The sequence below is a fragment of the Capsicum annuum genome, chromosome 4 (assembly GCF_002878395.1).
Source record: "Capsicum annuum cultivar UCD-10X-F1 chromosome 4, UCD10Xv1.1, whole genome shotgun sequence".
In the NCBI taxonomy this organism is placed as follows: Eukaryota; Viridiplantae; Streptophyta; class Magnoliopsida; order Solanales; family Solanaceae; genus Capsicum; species Capsicum annuum.
In genome coordinates, this window is record NC_061114.1 from 25,560,585 (window position 1) to 25,567,707 (window position 7,123).

Consider the following 7,123-nt stretch of genomic DNA (forward strand, 5'->3'; position numbering starts at 1 on the left):
GGTCAAGTCTAGCATGTTGTGTATTTGCATCATCAATTGACGCAAATAAATAGTGTTACTGGAGTTATAAATAATATTTCAATATATTAAAATCATCGTAGGATTATTTTTTATGTGTCAAAATACAAAGTGGCTATAGCATAAGGTATCATAGACACATCTAAAGCCTAAAAAGTATTTTACTCTTTTAGGTTATACTGCAGTATATTAAAGTTTGGATCGTCAATCAAAAACATCTATATTCTCATATGAAAAAAAATAATTCAATATAATCAAGTAAAGAATACTTTTCTTAAATTCAAAAATAACAATAAAAATTAAAACAAATATATAAATTTTCAATAAGAATAGTGTCATATAACATCTAGGGTTTGTATATCATGGAAGTACACAATTATAAAAAAATTATAACATCATATAGATAATTGCACTTAATTAAATGCATTATGATTTGTTCTATTTATAAAAAATAAAATTAGGAACTTCACAACTTGATACACACACTTGTATATAGCTTTATGTTATGTATGCACTCATGTACACATAAAACTAGTCATAAGTAATAACTTTTTCAAAGAATATATTAAATTTATATGATTTGACTCTCAATATAATTCTTGAAACATACACAAGTACAAAATATTATACAATGATCCACCCAATATTATACTTGAAAGCTACTTCTAATGTTAGTTCTATTGGTTCTTTATTGGAGTTGGAAAAATTGGTCTATCTGATTCAAGAGCATCGGAAGATGTTTATCTTGTAGAAGGATTGAAGCACAACCTGTTGAGCATTTCACAACAGTGTGATAAAGAAAATAAAGTAATTTTTACTTATGCAGGAGTCAAAGTCAAGAGGATGGACACCAAAGAGATTGTGCTCACTGCTAGGAGATACAAAATATATATAAAGCTGACATAATGGCAACACCAGGAGAAGAGTTTACTTGTCTGAGTGCAGTAAAAAATGATCCGCTCCTTTGGTACAGGAGACTTAGACATGCATGTCTGAAACAACTAAACATACTTTCTTCCAAAGATGTGGTACTGGGATTGCCCAAGACCAAGTCTAAGGAATAAAACTTATGTGGTGCATGTGTAAGGAGGAAACAGGTAAGATCTTCTTTCAAGGCAAAGAACCATTTCACTACTACCAAGTTCTTTAACCTGGTCCATATGGACTTGTGTGGACCAATGAGACTTCAAAGCAGAGGTAGAAAAAGGTATGTTTTTGTGATTGTTAATGATTACTCCACATTCACCTAGACATTGTTTCTAGCCTCTAAAGATGATGACTTTTATTTCTTTACAATTTTTAACAAGAAAATTGTAAAAAAAATTGGGCACTTCATTAGTATCCATAAGATTTGACAATGGTACAGAATTTGAGAATGTCAAATTTTTAGAATTTTGTTCAGTAATGTCAAATATTTAGAATTTTGTTCAGCAAATAGTATAGATCATCTGCTCCCAGAACGCCACAACAAAATGGAGTGGTAGAAAGGAAGAATAAAACCTTGGAAGACATGGCTAAAACAATGATGTTTGCAGCAAATCTTGCTAAAAACCTTTAGGCAAAGGCAATTAGCACTACAGCATATATCATAAATAGATGCATGATCAGACCTATTCTAGAGAAGACTCCCTATGAATTACTAAAAGGAAAAGGCCAAAAATTTCTTATTTTAGAACTTTTGGTTGTAAATACTTTATTCACAATAATTGAAAGGATAATATGGGAAAATTTGGTGTTAAAAGTGATGAGGAAATCTTCTTAGGATATTCACTTTATAGTAAGGCTTATAGGGTTCTAAACAACAAAACAAACTATGTTGAAGAAAGCATGCATGTAGTTTTTGATGAATCCTATGTTAAGATTAACTTGCAGGAATGAAGTGACTCTGAGGAACAGGTTACACAACCTAGTTCATCAACTGAAGCAACGAAACATGGAGATACCTCAATAAGGGGAACTAAATCTGGAAGCACAGTGACAGGGGGAACTGAGCCACCAACTACCCTAGCTCAGAATATCAGCAGTGATCCTAGTAGCTCATTAGGCTTGGTTCCAAAAGGTTACAAATATCAAGGATCACTTCCTATTGAGAATGTTCTCACTGATCTCACTTTTGGGATCATCACAAGGTCTGAATTAAGAAGTATATGTTCTTTCAAGGCGTTCCTATAAGAAATTGAGCCAAAGAAGGTAATTGAAGCACTGCTTGATACTTATTGGATCATAGCCATGCAGGAAGAATTAAATCAATTTAAGAGAAGTAAAGTATAGCACTTAGTTCACTCCCAAAAGATAGAACAGTAATTGGGACTAAGTGGGTGTATAGAAATAAAGTTGATAAGCATGAAACAGTTACAAGGAACAAGGCAATATTGGTGGTCTAAGGATACAATCAAGAATAAGGCATAGATTTTGATGAGACTTTTGCTCCTGTAGCCAGAATTGAAGCTATTAGATTACTGGTTGCCTTTGCTACCTATATGGAGTTTATTCCTTATCAAATGGATGCTAAGAGCTCATTCTTTAGTGGTATTCTTGAAGAGGAGGTATATGTTAAACAACCTCCAGGACTTGAAAGCAAAGAGTTTCTTGATCATGTGTATAAACTGGACAAGGCTTTGTAGGGGCTGAAACAAGATCCAAAAGTTTGGTATGTGAGATTGTCAAAGTTTCTACTGAAGCATGGTCACACTAGAGGTAAAATTGACAACACTCTCTGTTTGAAAACTAATGGAAAAGATCTGTTGGTTGTGTAGGTATATGTAGATGACATTATTTATTGCTCCACAAACACGAACATGACTCATGATTTTGCCAAACTCATGAGTTGTGAATTTAAGATGAGCATGATGGGGGAACTAAATTACTTCTTGGGATTGAAAATCAAACAAACAACATCTGGAACAATGATCTATCAACATAAGTATATAAAAAAAACTCCTCAAAAGATTCAGTATGGAATAGACAAAAGAGATCAGCACTCCAATAGCCAATACTAAAAAACTTGATTTAGATGAAATAGGTCTTGATGTGGACCAAAAGATGTACAGAGGGATGATAGGGTCATTAGTATATCTCACAACAAATAGGCCTAATATTGTGTTCAGTGTAGGGCTATGTGTAAAGTTTCAAGCAAATCCCAAAGAATCACATTTAAAATCTGTGAAGAGAATCTTTAGATATCTCAAAGGAACCAGTGATCTTGGTCTATGGTATCCAAAAGGTAGTAACTTTGATTTGGTAGGATACTCTGATGCTAACTGTGCAGAGATACATAGTGAACAGGAAGAGTACCACAGGCATGGCATACTTCTTTGGATCATGTTTAATTACCTGGTCTACTAAGAAACAAAACTCAGTAGCCTTATCTACTATTGAAGCTGAATATGTTGTTACTGGATCTTATTATGCTCAGTTGTTATAGATCAAACAACAACTCTTGGATTTTTGTATAGATGTTGAATGTGTTCCCATTTTTTGTGATAACACTAGTGCTATAAATATTGTCAAAAATCCTGTCCAACATTAAAGAACTAAGCATATTGATATTTGACATCACTTTCTTAGAGAAAATGTTGAAAAAGAGTTGATATCACTCATGTTTTGTTCCATTAATGAACAGATTTCTGACATATTCACTAAGGCCTTGAGTAGAGAATATTTTAAAAAGAATAGGTTAGCCTTGGGGATGATTAAAATTGCATAAATCTCCCTCAATGATTGACTATAATAAGTTGCTCTTAAGTGATTTTTGATTAATTCAGTCTTACACATTTAGTTGTGTATCCTAATTCTAAGATTTTAGAGTACATTGACTTATTTCTGTATTGATTTTGCAGAAATGCTGGAATACTTAAGCAATTTTGTCTACCGTATTCTAGAAGATTAAGGTATGAGTATATTTTACTTAAAATGCATTGAGAAAAACTGGTATACCACATGGTTCTTTACTACACCCAAAACCGCCAAAAACTCAAAGTCCTTCTTTTTCAAAAAAGTTGCTACTACTTTCCCAACACTGAACAACCTCATCATAACATTTCATTGTCAAATATAGTTTCTCTACATTTCATCTTCTCTTTTCTTTATCCTTAAATATGCCTCTTTTCTCTCCCTTGACATTCATTTAATCTCAAACTAATTCACAATAAAGAATTGTCTTCTGCTTCTTTCTCACTATGGCATCCTTCTATTCTACCCCTCCTCAGACTCTATCAAAAATCCCTCCTCCTCTATTATTATTCATCCCAATATCACCTTAACACCTCTAATCCCTCCTCCAATCTCCATAAAATTATCAGATTTTGCAGCATTCAGAAATTCACCAAACCTTTTAGCCCAATTCTCTTCACCTTATTCATCCTCCTTGATACCCTCACTTCTACCTCCAACCCCGCTCCAAATTATCGATACTGATGATGAACCCATTGCCAATTTGATCCTTAGAAATTCTAGATCTAAAAGAATGCATTTTTATCCCCCATAGTTGTTGAGGAACATGATTTCAGTGAACCTACTCTTGTTCAACCCACTCCTCGAACTCGTCGTACTTCTCAGAAGAAAAATTAGGAAGAAGCTTTCCTTGCAAAAGCTCTTCATGCGAGCAAGAGGAAATAATTTACAAAATCTTCTCCTCCTCCTCCTTTTACTTGCTCTACTCCTGATCTTCTTCTTCATTCAGTACAAAAAGGCAAAATGATCAAAGTAAAGGTTCCAAATCGCCACTACTTTCAAACCTTCTTCTTATTCTAAGTCCCATGCAAAGAAGGTCTCTTCCAAGTCAAAGAAATAGGTTAAATCACCTATTTTCTCCAGCAATCCTGACTCTGAGTTTCTCCTTGATACTCCCCATACACCCTCTACTGAGATCGATCCAAATTTTGATTTTGATTTTGCTTTTGATAAATATTCTCCTACTTATTGTGCTTTTTAGTCCTCTCATGTCTTACACTTCCACAAATACAAGTTATCTTGAGGATGTGTTTTAACTGGATTTGAGGGTCCTGAGATATATATCTTGATGTCCAAATTGGAAATTCAGCATTAGTCCTACTTGTTCCTTCAAGGTGATTACCAATAAAAATTTGGAAAAGATGAATTTGAAGTTTATGAGTTTTATACAAATGGTGTTGCTATTGGAGAAATGTTTTCAACCACTGCTCATGGCATTACTATAAATATTTATGTTACCGATCTTGCTCGAATTTTTCACATCCCTACTGGGGGATGGGGTCATTATGTCAAGATTACTTGGCCTCCTCTTGGTAATCTTGCATCTGCTCTTGACATATCTCGCGATTTTTGTGGAAACCCTCAACTTTTCTCTCATCGTACGATCCTTAAATATGAAATATCCCCACTCCATTAGCTTTTCTTCGATGTTGTTAAAATGATTCTTCCTCGACAAGAACGGTGGACTATATCCAATTTCTTGATCTTACTTTGATGGAACTACTTGATACTGAATTAAGGATTGATTTACCTTGCCTCATGATTCAGCACAGGCAAAGGGTTTTAATTTAAGATATGAATGGTCATGCTTTGCCATATGAGTTTAGGCTCTCTTCTATTTTTGATGATTTTAATATGCTAATAAAAGTGTGGTCTCTCAAACCACTAAGGATGTTATAGGGTCTGTGAACCATGCAACATTACCTATTTCCATAAGGAGTGCTGACAACCCTGTGCAGAGGTTGAGGAATGTGCTTCCAGCAAAATATGTTGCGGTAGAGGTTTCTCAGACTGCACTGGAGGCTGCTCAAGTTGCCCATGAGGATAGAAGAGGGTTCTCCAAGCTCAAATTTCCTCACTCACAACTTCTTTGGAGTATGAAAGATCTGAAAATGTTGATACTTTTTGAAAGTTGACTTCCCTTATCCCCTTATCCTCATCTACCTAATCTCCCTCATAGTTCCCTACGATTGTTTTGGTTGTTTTTGTTCCTTCACTAGCTATCCTACTTTTTCCTTGTTGTTTTGGGATTATTTCTACTTGTATCTAGCTTATGAATAAAATGGACTTATTTGCTTCTTTGTGTTTCTACCTTTGCTTTTTTATCTTGCTTGATTGTCTTTTTACTCTGGGTTTTGAGTGTTTAAGTGATTACCCAATAGCCATGAATTATTAAACATTTTTTACTTTTGGGCTAGATTTTTGATGATGTCAAAGGGGGGGAAGAATAGATTACGTAATGCTTATAACTCAATTGACTTAGCTGTTTCATTCTGGGTTCTTTGGTCTAAATCCCTTTATTGAGTATGTCAGGATATTGTGATGAATGTTGTGATGCTAAGTTTGTCATCATCAAAAAGGGGTAATTTGTTAGGGAATGTGATGTTTTAATGATGGACATATATATGAATGAAACATAATGTGCACGCTGTTCCACACAGGTGAAGAAAGAGAAATTACCGATTCTCACATATACTTTATATTGAAGTTGATACAAGGATGACAAGGTGTTAAGATAAAAGGGGATAATCAAGGAAGATCAAAATTATGACTAATACTTATTACTTACAGTAAAAATATTGAGGAGAAAATAAGTGCAACACTTAGAGATTGAATTGATCAAGGAGTCCAGCTATGTGAAGAGATAAAGTAAAAGAGTCTTATTCAGTCTAGAAAAGAGAGAGACGGCGTAACAAAGAATGAAACTACTTAGAAGTCCTATTGAAGATAGAAGAGTACATCATCTAAAGGGCTCATTAAGGAGTTGGATACTAGATTCCAAGTTTCACTCATGCACTGAGATGATAATCAACAATCAGCAAAATAGTTCACTTACTTAAAGAACCTGGTCCATCACTTAGAAGGTCGTAGACTATGTAATAGGTAGGTTCTTTGAGTTGTAATGAGTCATTTGTTCTAGTCTCAGTGCAGTATAAACTGAGTTAGGAGTTGTGTCTTCAAGTTAGGGAACTCCAAGACTTAGGAACACTTATCTAGATTTGTGTTTTTGTAGAAATAGGAGTTAGAAGTTTTAATTCCTAGTTTACAAGAAGTCTTGTAATTTTTTGATTGTTAAGACTCAAGAGAAATAGTGAAGTTGGGTTTAAATCTTGTAGCGGTACAGGTTATGGTTTTTTACATCTTTTTTAAGCCG